Source organism: Bombus vancouverensis, chromosome 11, assembly GCF_051014615.1.
Source record: "Bombus vancouverensis nearcticus chromosome 11, iyBomVanc1_principal, whole genome shotgun sequence".
In the NCBI taxonomy this organism is placed as follows: domain Eukaryota; kingdom Metazoa; phylum Arthropoda; class Insecta; order Hymenoptera; family Apidae; genus Bombus; species Bombus vancouverensis.
Genome location: NC_134921.1, coordinates 6819533 through 6833821, shown reverse-complemented (window position 1 = coordinate 6833821; position 14289 = coordinate 6819533). Strand labels below are relative to the sequence as shown.

At 39.2% G+C, this 14289-nt stretch overlaps 1 protein-coding gene across 3 annotated transcripts in view; it reads right to left on the bottom strand.

Annotated features, from left to right (window-relative positions):
- Nucleotides 1-5869, bottom strand: part of rau (RA domain-containing protein rau) — a 40126-nt gene extending 34257 nt beyond the window's left edge. Inside the window, exons 1-2 of one of the 3 annotated variants that reach the window (XM_076622610.1) lie at nucleotides 4988-5869; nucleotides 4592-4875 (exon numbers count right to left, since the gene is read on the bottom strand). The gene's annotated coding sequence lies outside the window, so the exon portion shown is untranslated. Of the gene's footprint in view, nucleotides 1-720; nucleotides 1246-4591 lie in introns of those variants that run through there. The other 2 variants (XM_076622609.1, XM_033350105.2) reach the window with 2 other exon arrangements.
- Between the last annotated feature and the right edge of the window lie 8420 nt (nucleotides 5870-14289).

Here is a 14289-nt window from a genome sequence, read left to right as displayed (position 1 = left end):
GTGCTACTTAAGATAGGGTAATGTATACGTGACATCTATTTAGGATAAAAAGTTAATGTAGCTGATAGCTTCTTCGGCCTCTCTCTTCAAGGCTACGAAGAGGGGAAACAACCGTAGTGAAGGACGTTTGATAATTATCGACGAGACTGTAGATGATTACCGAGCTGTGCCTGGTACATGTTACTAGAAAAAAAACTAGCATCGACGTAATTTCGTCGGGCAACGAGAGACAGACAAAAGAAGGAAAGCCCTTGAATATCACATAAACAGCTTAAGGGGCGACGCAGCTGCGTGCCAGAAGTTCGAAAGCTTAAACATTCGCGAGAAGCACGATGCGCATCCAAGAGGTAGCTGTACGTGGTCCGATTGTTAAATGTTTTCATAACAAGGTAGCTCAAGAAAAAACTGGTAACCATTCTCACAGCGTTAACTGTATTTTTCTCATTAATAATAAACAGCCATTCTAAACATCGACGCTCGATACTTCGGGCCATGTATGGAAGACCATTCGTATCTATTGAATTAAATATATTACAAAATCAGCCGTATTAATTATTTCCTTTTAATTAAAAGCGTGCCGCGAAGCTCATATATATCCACACACATACACACACACACGAGGGATATGTTCATTCAAATGTCACGTGTTACGGAAAAGGACAGACGGTATCGATAACGTTATCACGCGATACAGTCATGAATATTCACATGGATACTTACTTTTTACCAATTCACAGCTGAGTGCAGCCCGCACTCGCAGTCCGGTGCATACGTCAATGCGCGGGAATCATGTTTACACTTGGCGAACAAGTGGCATTGAGTGCATCCGATAATAATTACACCTTACGACACTGTTAAACAAATTACTCCCAAATATTGTTCAACGATTAATAACACATTATCTAGACAGTCCCTATTAAATCTTCCAGTTTCTGTTGTTGGAAATCTTCCAAAAATACAAAGTCACTCGACGAATCCTCGTGGAACAAGCTTCTCCTTCCTCGAATCCACGTAATTATCTCGATGATTCACTGTGACACGAATTATTATTCTTACTTATGTTTTTAGTCCTTTAATGATTTTGATGGATTTAATATAAGAATAAGAGACGCGTCGCGCGATGCTTGAACGAGCAAAGAACGAGACGCCTCGTCCAGCGTTGAAATCACCCGTCTGCACGACGTTCCACACGCCACGAGCGCTGCGCTACGACTGAAAGGGACGCGTGAGCAGTCGCGTCGTGTAAAGTCGGCGTAGTAAGCCTACGAGGCGTAGAGGAAAGAAAACGACCTTCCTGCGAGTGCACGAGACCCGCCGAACGTTCTATGCGCGCGACTTTCTATCGCTGTGTTGGTGCGGGGGCGTGAATCTCGTTACCGTACGGTCGTATGTCCACGAAGAGTATCTTCTCTCTCTTTTCATTCTATCTCTGTTTCTCTCAAAGCTTGCAACTTTTCAGCAACGAGTAGGCGTTCATTTGTAAGCTAGGAGGATGTCCGGGGTTTAATTCCTTCTTTGCTTTCGTCTCGTTTCACTGATCCTTCGCCATCATCACTTTTGGGGTGCATATATTAAAAAAGGAGTGAGTTGATGCGAAATAAATTTGAATCATATAGAAGCAAATGTAACTCTTCTATTATGTTTGTAAACATTTACGTTGGTAATTGGGTCCACACGGCTCTGCGGGAAAAAGGGAAAAAATTTACAGAGTGCAGATAGTATGCAAAAATATGTAAAATATCTAAAGTATAGTACTCGTCATGATATGTTTAATACCTAGATAAAACAAATCTCTACGTAGGTTTTACCTGTTTAGTTGTATTCACAAAAATATATACGAATCTCATTGTCTGTTAATAATTATGATTCTATAAAGTTTTAACAAAGTTATCAAAAAATTCATTGTGTAAAAAAAAGATCAAAAAGACTTTATTAAAATTCAATTTAATTCTACTAAAATTCAATCCAGAAAGTACACTAAATCTGCTAAAGATTAATAAATTGATTTTTAAATGAAAATTGTATTGAAATAAATAAAATTGTACAACAAGATTTCTAATTTGTAAGCTATTCTTTCTTTCTGTCGGCTTAACGAGCATGTTTATTATAAGGAACAACATACGTGATGAAATTTGAATATCGACGTAATAAAAGGGAAGAGTATAGTATTTTATATTTCGTATAGGTTTGGGAGTACGTGGGTACAAGGTGTTTCCAATTTATTACTGAGACGATCATAGGGTGAGAAGTAATTCAACCCGTGACATGTGACGCCTTAAATGATGATTGAAATTCCGTAAACGCGTCAAGTAGCTTCCTAAGAAAGTAAATTACAAATGTCTTTGGAACAAGTTCTACCTACTAATGGACGTCACGCGCGACTTTCGAGATTCTGAAAAAATGCAGTCTAGCTGCTAATGGTTACCGCGAATACACACGCCCAGTCATCTCGTCTTCGTTGTTTCACGTACAGAAAATTCAGAAAGCATAGACCGATAGTAAATCACGACTATACGAAGTTATTATCAGATTTTTTCAAAGAACGTCATGAATTCTAAACGAGCTTTTCGGAATAAGTAATGCAGGGAGATGTTTAATAATGTCGATAATATTAAATATGCGCTTCTATTATAATTGTTGATAAGTGAACTTTTTAAGGCAATCTTCTTTTAGGGAAAATGTAGAACGTTGGTAAGAGGCTGCTTTCTGATAAACTCCTACGCGATACTCGCGACTCGCAAGTTAAATCGACCGTGACAACGAGTTATCTTCGATACAGAAGTTTCGTCTTCCCTTTATAGAAGGCGATATTTTAGTCATGCGACGGTGCCTATATTGACGAAACAGAAAAAGAATTACATAAAGACGAGAAGTAGTACTTCCTACGTAATCACATAAAATCCATGAATGTATGGGCGTCGATTATACATCGAGGGAAAAAATTTCGTGTTAATTTCTTCGAAGAAAAACGATTGTTCTTCACGTAGGAGTACAACTACGAAAATGTCTGTAGCTTAGACAGAAATGTCTACACTTATGAAAAACCTATGATTATTTCCTAGATTAAGACTCGATTGAAAAACATTTCATTTTCCAGTGTTCTAGATACGATCTAAATTGAATAAACGCGATCCCTCGAGCAGAAGACGAAAGAAAGTTATGCGTTTGCTTTCATTCCGGAAACGACTAGGGCAATTTCCTTCTTACCAGTGATAATCTTTTTACTGATTTCTCTCGCGACGTAACGCGGAGCTTCTCTTTCGTCTGAGATCCTACGGATTCCACAAGTATCGCCTTTGAACAGGTGAAAATGCTTCACACGTTTGTTCGTGAGTGCCACTTCGCTCGTTCACAAAGACTGCGAAAAGAATCAACATGAGCAGAACCGATTGGTCCTTGGGTAGGGTGCAGGTTGCATGTTGAAACGTAGAAAAGACGAATAGGAAGCGTATCATTATACCTGCGTGGGTTTTACCTTGCAAGGGATGTTCTATGGGGTGGTCGAGTTATTTAAAGTAGATATGATATGGTTATACAGGTATTAAAAATATCTGAATAAGAATTTTGAAATTGATAGTCTCTATTTATCAAATTTGAAGCTATAGTTAATAGACTACTCAACCATTTACCAAGTAATTCTATGATTTATAGGTAGATTAAATAAATTATGATCAACAGACAACACTCCCTTTCTATTATAATTGTGTTTTTTTCACGTTGGAGGTCGAAGACCCGTGAAGAGCGTAAAACATTCTGATACTACTGTCGGTACCATCAGAAGGATTTTATAGACATCTCAACCCTTAAGTAGAGGAACGTCGAGTAAATATATCGCAACGTGAAAGCCGTGGAGTCTCAGCCACGCGTGATATCGCGATTCCCTGGTGTAACACTCTTGCCTTTTGTCGCGAACAACGAGCCTCCTGTGAGAAGCATTTCCCTCGGCTGTCTGGCTTCGTTCGCGACGATCTCAAGGAGAAAATTCAATTAGCTACGGCAACTAGATCACTCCCGTCGCAGCTGCAATCGGCAGATAACTCTGAAACTTGTATGTCATGCGAAAGGAGCACTCGAGTGCGACTTTCGATTCGCTCATTTATCATAGATGCAGCTCGTCATCGTGCCATGACTCGGATCTCTTCCAGGCTTAGAATGTTCCAAATTTTAGAAAATAAAATTATCGTGAATCGCTTATGAGACGTTTAAATCCTCATAAATCACTAAGAAAAATTCAGAAGTCTTGGCTGAAGGAACATTGCACTATAGAAAACAAAAATCCTTCCTATGAGACACAAAAAGATGTTTATATGTATATCGTAGCTGTAATTTGAAATAATATTTTGTATCATATCATGTTACATCATTATACTATTTATGTTAAACTATAACCCCAAATCTAAATAAGATGAATGAAAGATACCAAAATACAAGTTCTTAAGATGCAATACATACATACATGTATTTACAATTCGGAAATTGTCAATCAGTAGGAATTAAGATTCTAATAGTACCTCTGCTAAACTATAGTCCGAGGTCGATATTCAATGAATGAAAATGTTTTTACCAATTCATACAGCAGGAACAAGCTTACCAGGGACGGGAACTCGGTTAGAACGAAGTCAGAGAGCATATCGGAACCACGGTGGTCAGCCACTTTATCCTCGTGCACGCAACAAGCACGTCCAGCACCACGAGCACGCTGCTATGGCATGCATACGCCGCTATGGGAGTTTGGCAGCAGCGGTCCAGGTCGCTGGCTCTCATGGTGTTGCGTTACTTTCCCACAGGCGAGTCTCTTCCTTCGTGTGCAATTCTTTGCAAGCTGCACGGCGTACGCCCATCGTGCACCTGCACACGCGCGTACGTGTACCCACACTGTTGGAAAGAACACGTTGACGAATGTACAGGGTTGTATAGGTAGGAGACGAAAATGGTCAGACGGAGAAGGTGGAAGAGAATGAAAGAACGGGAGAAGCACGCATCTCACCTTGCAAGGCGAACCTGTTCGTCGGTACCGAAACCGAATATCGTCTTAAACCGAGTGTTACGACCTGAAAATAATGTTACCCTTGAGGATCTTTAAATTTCAGACTACGGGACCTGTGGCGGAAGCGAGCCGACAAAGCACCATATTATATGCAGTCGATGTGGAATTCGATTTTGATGGACCAATTTCATCCTTCATTCGTGCAGTTCGAAGAGAAATCTGGGAAGAGAGAAGTATCGATGAGACTTCTCTGAGCTTTGATACTGGAGAAAAAATTCTTGAGAATGGAGAAATGGACGATATATACCTTATATATGTAATGGTGATTTATAGTTAGTGTGTTATACGAATATTTTTAGAAATTTGCGTTTTTAGATTAGATGATCTATTAAGCGGATCACGAAAATCAAGCTTAATTTGTAATTTGTAATACGTTAACATGGAATGAGTAATTGCTTTGAACAGAGAGAATGGTTGATGGGATTTAATGTCAATCCAGCAACGTGGCATCGTCCAGTTTCCGGCCTGCGTGACGGGACTGATTTCCGGGACCGTGCCGTGCTGCATGCATTCAAAGGGACCCCCAACATCAAGTGGACTCTTTCCCCATGGTCATCGACGAGTTCGTGTCCTTTCCCATGGGTGTTGTTTTCTGCATCTGCAACTGTACACTAACCCGATAACGTCATATTGTTTGTTAAGGTTTAACACGCGCCGAGATAATTGGGCAAGATCATGATGAAACAAAATTGTTTACTAATCGTGTCCACCGATAATTTTTCTATTCATTGAAGATCCTTGGATCGTTTTTCCGAACGACTTAATTTTTTAATGACTTATCCGAGTAATAAATACTGTAAATACCTAAATTCAATATAATTACGCTTAAGATATAATAAGGAAACAAAGAGAACAGGGAAATTTCCCAAAACTTGTACCAAATATAAAATTAAAAATACATATGTTTAAGAAATTAAAGTACTTTTACGAGATGTTCTTAGGAAGAGTAAGTGTTTCGTATACGAAGTACGAGTAGTCTGTTACGCGAGCATTCTCCTGATGCAAGTAGCGCAAGAAAACCGGAGTAACGGGGCCCAAAAAATTTTAAGTGGATCGAAAGAAGCACCGCGGGATATCTCGATTGCATATCCCGCGGCATCCACTATAACAAGATTTGCCGACGGCATCTAGTTCAGGAGATAGTTCTTCGATGAGTTCTTCATTCCCAGGAGTGTTGCTTTCATCGCGAAGCTGTCTGATGCCGCCATTACTTCAAGATCCACTTCAACGAATGTATCGGTTATTTCTGAAAGTAAAGAGGAAGTGTCTCTCAGTTCCAGTTTAAAATTTTATCTTACGAATAAAACATCGAAATATTATAAATTAGAAAGCCTATCGTTACTGGTGCCAATTTTGGAGTACCATAAGATAGTTGACTATCATAAAGTTGAAAAATAGATGAAAGGTTGATTTGTATTTTCTCTATCTTTAATTTCTGAGTTTATTTACTTATATTCTGGGATTGTTTATTCATAGTTCATATTAAAACATATATATATTTTTTGATAACAATGAAAATTTACAGATAGCAGAGAACATACATTAATCAATGACGATTAATCTCCTAAGTGCTCGCCAGTTTAGGCCATCAAGTCAGGTGAAAAAGGAAAAGTTATTCAAGACGGGCGAAACTAGTCCAGTCATACTCCAGGTATTAAATCTCGATATTGCTGCACTTAGTAAACAACCAATTTCCGTTCCTGAGACCACATCTTATCTTGAAAACGTGTCAAGAAATAATCCATGCCTTTGAAAAATTATGCACAGCGGAAGTATTTGAATTTATTATAAAAGAAAACAGATTACGCTGAAACTATTCGAACGGAATGTTTGCAAGTGACACGAGGAATTCGAGCGTTACGCCAGGCGCGTTTAATTAACGACAAAAGTTTGTAATTACTTACTCTGAATGGTATACACGTTACGTAATAGATTAATTGATCCCGAGTTTATAGGATCGGCAATTCGGGAGTGGTTGTGCACATATAGAACACCTCTTGCATTCTATCCGACCATTGACTTACATTACACGCTTCGTGAACTTTCCGATTTCTTCAGACAGAGTTGACAGAGGGCAACGAGGGGCAACGAACGTGTAAATGGTATAAAGAGACCCCTGACAGATCACGAAATTACTATTATCGTCAAAAAGAAGTTAGCACAGTCGTTGCTACTAAAATAAGACTAACCACCCCTTCGAATTGCGTTCTTTCTTTCATTAATTATTTTTAGTGTCTGTTCCATTACACATATTGCTTTGTACTACTACATTAAATACAAATACAATCAAGCATTCTTAAATTCTTCTTTCACTAAAAATCTTTCTATTTTAAGTAATAATATTTGTTTCAATACGCTGCCTACTGATTTGTCTCTCTAAATTATTTCGTCGAATCGCACAGAAATTAAAGTGGAATAATTAAATCACCAACACTACTCAACAATTAACGCTAAAAATAGCAATAAATATATTACATGTATGTCTACCAGTAAATAGTAACATTTAGTCTTTCCTTGCTTCTTCAATTTTAAGTACTATTTTTAATAATTTTCTCTGTCTGATAAGTGCATCAATGCGTATAGAAATTCGACTTAATCTCTTTACTTCCTGTGAAGACCAAGGAAGAAATTCGAGGCGCATCTCAGGTTCGACAAATATGATTGATAATTCTAAGATGAGGCATACGGTCATGTTCCATTGTTAAGACTTTTTATCTTAAACGTACGTCACGTTTACGCCGCTATACATAGCTCGTTAAATATCATATGACGAATAAGTTATGACTAAGAGACCGACGAGTATGTCATAGGATAAACAATTCTGATCGTCCACTGACAAACATTCGCTGACAATAAGACGCCGCGAGAGTATAAATCGTCTTTCCGCGCGGATCTATCGTAACCGAAGAATCAAAACGTACATCATCCTGTCGTTCGCGAACAGCGCGGCTTTCATCCAAGATGTACTCGTACTATGTAACGACGCACGTGGAAAGTGTAAAATATAGACTCGACAAATTGGAAAAAAGTTGTGACAGAAAAGTTAGTAGAAAGTTCAAAGTTCATATACAACTGTAATTAACACGTATTACGTGGAAATAATTTATGTACTTCAGACGTGTAATATTATAAACTGCTGGTAATATGTATATATCGCCAAACAGAACAGTCATACGAATGGGAATTAAGTTTACAGATTACACTGATGAATAAGAGTTCTCTGTAAATTCCCGTGTTTTGTAAAACGTACAATTTTTAATTAATATTTTTACGTAAAATATGAACTTCGAAATTAAAGTAAAATAAAAATTCTACTGTTTTAAAATCAATATTAATATCATAACTGTTTTCAACCCTTGTAAATCATATTTTATAAAAGAAAATTCCATAAAGAATCACATTTTTACAAATTAATACAGAACATTACCAGACAAGAGATGTTATTCTGTATCGCTACTTTTGTTCATCTCCATACATTAACGTGAGCTCTACGAACGATGCTTTGTTTTTTTATTAAACAGGACACGTTGTACCAACGCAAATTTACAAAACGAGGCTTAGAAATAAGGGAGCAGACGTAGCATCGTCGTGTAGCAAACACCACACCCTTTAAAGGGCCGCGCCTTACAAAGGGAGCGGCTCGATCGTTGCACCTTCCACCCTTGCACGCAAACACACGTCGGATCGTTATTCCTGCGTTTTCATGTAACGAAGCCACTTTAGTATGATTACACGTAAAAGCATCGTGATGAAAGAGGAAACGACGCCAGGAACGAATAATGTCTTTTGTGGAACAGCTCGTATATCTTCCTGACAGAATCTAATAAGCGGAGTGACACCAGCGACAACGCGCGAAACTCGAATTTCCTCGTTTCTCCCGTTACGATTCGATCTCGTTGCGATTATCAATCAAACCGTGACTAAACGGCGGAGACGATCCATTAGAAATTAGAAGCGGTACCGTACGAATTGTTTCAACAGGGAAGGTGAACAGTACCATCACTTTCTGTCTCATTAGATTCGCAATTTCTCAGACATTTTTTCACCTTCTTCCGGAAACGAGCCCCCACTTCCGGGTTTACAAGCGCGATTTCGCGACGAACAATGGAGCTTCGATTTGTTCCACAGGGTCTGCCCGTGTATTTCCGGCACTGCAGCAGTGTAACACCTAAATCGCTTCCACTTCCGCCGGATTCTCGCCTACCTAACCGTAACGATGAAAATAAAAATTGCCCGGGAAGCTCCGTGAACTATATTACTCTTCTATCTATAGTCTATTGCCACTAGGTTAATACTAAAGTACAATGCCTTGATTTTAATATTCTTCACATTTTCAAGCATGATCCTCTGCACGCTATCCTGATATACCGCTACGCGCTACGATGATTTAGTCCCGTTAACCATGAACTAAAAATCCACGAATCGTCGCAAGAAACAATCTCAATTACTGAAAATCGTCTCCGCGTCTAAATTCTGCTACCGAGTACTTTTCAGCGTGCACGCAACTGCCTTGCTTGCACAAAGTCTCATATCTTGCCGTGTCAACCATTGCGTTTCGTGTGCATGCGTGTCCACTAACCGCACGCAAAATTGCGTAGACACGCACCGACTACAAATTCTTCTAAATCAGCAAGAACGTAGGAATGGCTGCTTTCGGTTGTATGCAACGAAGATGCAATTAATTAACTCGATATTCGAGTACCGTTACTTCATGCATCATTCGTTACGGGGTTTGCGAAAAGCTACGGGAAATTACACGAGACGATGAACCGGGATTATGATTATTCACCAAGGGAATTTCAAAACTACTGTTTGAAAATGCAGATCCATTGCAATGCATTGGCACGAGCTGCCCGTGTCACAACACACGTAAACGATTATTGAGTCGCGCGTTTTGTCACGTACATATCTGACATCTGTTTGCTACTACAGGATCCGACGGTATCTCGAAATACTAACACTACGACGACGATCAATAAATCACAGTTCATTTGTTGATCTTCGATCGAAACGAGGCTCGTGCAAGCTACGATAACTGTACACGATAAGTGACGACGGTAAATAAGGTATAGCCGCGCGAAATGATCGTGGATCTATACCGTGTATCATTTAACGATTGCCACGCTGGAAACGAGAATATCGGTGTAATTATATACGCTCATGAATCATACGAATTCGTCTTGAAGCTTTCTAGTATATTTATTAATCGGTCGTGGCATACGTGACACGGATTTTTAGAAGAAATAATTCCATACAAGGTATGATAAGGGCATCGACGTTTCCGGCAAGCGAGTCAGCAGAAGTAATTCTTCGCTGCAAATCGAACATTTCCGCGGTATGAGTTGGAGAAACGGGCAATTGGTTCGAGGCCACGAAGTCTTCTTGCAACGAAGTCTTCCTGCAATCTTCGATCAGACAGATCGCGTGTAACTTAGAAAGGTTCTCGAGCAGTCATGTGAAACAAATCGATTTAGCTTAATTCATTAGACTTGAATATCTTTGATATGGAGGAATAATATTCAATTAAAAATCCTTAAAAGAATAGTTTTCAAAAGACTCTCGATACGAAATTTTTAAATACATCGTGTGGGAAAATGTTTACGTAATGAAGAAACAGGTGACATAAAGCATTAGCCAAATGCCAGAATTCTAATCACGGTGAAACCTGTTCCTTTCAACTCTGGGAACTTGCAGCCTGTTTACTAATTTCAGGATATGATGAAGGTGCGATCGAGTTTTCACCACGCTGTGTTATGCATTTCCGGCGCGCACAGTATGTGACCGTGCTAAACGCTCGATACTTTCATTGCTTAAGAATTTCAAATTTCCGGTACGAAATCTCTCGGTTCTCGGACATGATGAAACGATATGTGAGTTTTATTACAGCCAAATCGTTTGACGAGAAACATCCATTTTCTTTCTATGTGGAAAATTGAAAAAATTTCAAATTTCAGTATACATAAAATCGAATAATAAGAATCTTAGGCAGAATAAAGAGATATAAAGCGCAATGAAGAATCTGGAAATCCAAACATCTGGAGCATTATAGGCGTTTCGACACCCATACCTTGCAACTGGTAGTGCGTGACCGTCTCGTGTGACCTCGGCGAACCGAGACGAGGCTCATCGAATTCTGGTCCCAAGTGTTTCCTTAACTGCCATCTTAATTCAAATAGTTCCTTTCAATTGATAATACAGAATTTTATTAATTGAAACGAAATCTCAATTAGTTGCCGATTAATCTATTTGTACGTATGGTATTGCAGAGTGCACAGTCGTTCGCCAGGCGATCTGAGATATTGTAGTTTGTCAAATTTAGAGGAAGGCTATGTTATATATTTTGAAATGAAAGTTTATAAAATTCGTGAGTCCATCAGTGGCTATTGTTTAGCATTTTCCATATACGCGAGGAAAAATAGTATACATAAAAACATTTAGTGCGCAAAATTAGTATGGCAGTAGGTTAAATGAATTCCTGATTAAATTCAATTATCGGACTATGAGTTCGTACTATGTGAACGGAAAATGAGTAAGTAGTGGGAGAAATTATTGAACTCCTATTATATGGATTACATTTATATGAATAAATTACTTGTCGATGAGTTCTATTTTAACCTTCTCTCGGCATAACAAGAATCTTAGATGTTACAGTCAAAACATATTGGACTGGCAAGGTCATTCAGATGAGACTCGTACTTTCATTTCGCATAAGTATAACTCGATTATTCACTTCAAAGGCAGAAAGCGTAATCCTACTCTCTTTACAAGATAATACGAAGCGATGAATGTAATCCTCGGCATTCCTGCGCAAGAAATTCGTTTATACCAATGGCAATTTGCAGATTCATCGCCGGTACTTAAATATTAAATAAAACTTCCTTCGGTATAATTAAGGGGCTAAATTGGTCGTTTAAACGCTGCTCAAAAAATGTTTTTCGACCATGCCTCTAGACGGGGCGAGAGTCCAGTAGCGCACATCTGACGCGAATAACGTGGGAAGCGTCCTTCGCGAATAACGGCCTTCCTGAATTGCGTGAGAGAGGCAAATTAACTCTTCGTTGCATACATATATTCACCGCTTCTATGGTTCTGGTCGCGCGAATTTGCCTTATTTCCACTGGTTTCTAGTCTATTTTCCATCGCATTTTCTTCTACTCTTGCTTTCGAGATCACGCAACTCGAAAGCTTCGCATTCCAGTATTTTCTTCCTCTGTTTCCCCGATACCCTTTATTACGAGACCTCACTTTCACTCGTTTTTATCCATCGAGAAATCTTGCTGTCTGACCGGAAGAACGTTAATTTCCTATAAGCTGTAGATCCGTTATTATTTATAAAGTAATTGACGTTACCAATTAGAACCTTGTATTCTAAAATATTCCCTTCTTCTTGCTTTCGGGATCACGCGTCTCGAAAGCTTGCCTGTGTTTAGCGGTCGTCGTTCTTTGGCTCGAGCGTCTGAGAAAGGAAAGCGGCAACCCTCTCTCTCTTTCTTTTTCTTCGTCGAACGACCTATTGTTTCTGCGAGATGGATGGGAACCGCGAATATGCTGCGGATGGTGGTAGTTGTCTTGCGATTATTTTCTTGGTACTAATCTAAGATGCGCTTGTGTGATAAAGAGGAACCACCTGACACGAAGCTGAGTATGTATTTATGCTATATGTATAGCTGAATATGATCTTCGTGTGGAAGTTCATGCGGAACACGGTGAAATCTCTGACTGTTAATTTGCTATCGTCTATAGAGAAGGCCACTTTAATTGTTCACGAGTAATACATCAATAGACTGCGATTCCTTTTATGCAAATTCATGTTTTTATGAATGCAATTACACTTCGTCCTCTAAATATTATAACGAGTACCTATCGTGGTTTTTGCACATTTAAATTTCTTACCTATACGTAAGCACCCATAGTTTATTTATTAATTGAGTATTAATCGAGTATTTTCAAAGAATCAGGACTTTTGTAATAAATTTCGACATTGAATCTTCTTCGTCTATGTTGATTTCGAATTGAAACAATTCCACGTAAAGAATCAACGAACCACGAGGATCATTTGCATTGGAAATGAAGTCATAAAATCTCGTGCCACTTTCGATGAATTTCGTACACCGTATGTAATATGAATATTTCATGCAAGCGTTAATTAACAAAAATATTTGATCTAGTCATCAGATCCACGAAGAAGATCTCAATAATGGAGCATAAATGTTGTTGATACTATATCTACAACTTTTCCATTAAGATGCATAATTTCTTTTGATGCTGTATCGATAAATGTCTAGGTTACAGCATTATTTACAAAGTTATTACATGGCAAAATCGATCTTGATCGGTGGTAGTTTTGATCGAAAGTAATCGAAGAGATTCCTCGACGATAGAGTACCTTAGGCACAACTAGTCGGGCTTCCGTTTGAATTCCTGACAAGGTAACGACCAAGAAGGAGCATAATACTTCACGAAGCAACCTCACATGCGACACAATCAACCCGCACACCAGTCAAACGGGACACGCACGATAGAAACACGTGCAGCGCGCACACATGTGCAGGCCGGTTAAACGGGAGAACCGGCAAGACTTCCGTTGCTTGGGGCGTCAGGTTAAAAGGTGTAGGAATTCGATTCGGTGGCATAAAAAGCAACGTCGATGGTGAGCTTCGATCTGCGCAAAGGAGGGAACATATTACACATATTAATACACGAGGGGAAAGGAAGAAAGTCGACGTCGAAGAAATTTAACATTGATTAATGTCGAAATCGTGCTGGTCTTACTTTCCTGATTGTCGACGAAAATCACACGGTCGTGCGCTCTTCTTTTAGAAAGCTAAAGTCCTCTTTGTAGCACGTGAATCAACGGCACATATACGTAAATCGGTAAACAGAAAGCACCTAATTATACGGCTAGCTAATTAAACGATCCCAATGCGGGAATATATCAGTCTCCCATCTCTTTCCGCGAAGAAATCGTCTTTCCGCCTAGTCACCGTACACTCGGGTCGAGGAACAACCTGTATCGTATACACGAGCATTGTACTTACATGCCTGTTTCATGCACACAAGTGTGTACTCCACAACGATGTATAATGTACACGTATGGTCGTACATGTACGATGTATCGTACGTACGGAGGATGTAGTTAAGCGAGTATTATAATATACGCGCGTCGACTGATACTACATCCATCCAGCACGCTGACAAACATAAATTCTATCGTGTGCACGAGCACTAGTGGGTGTCGTTGC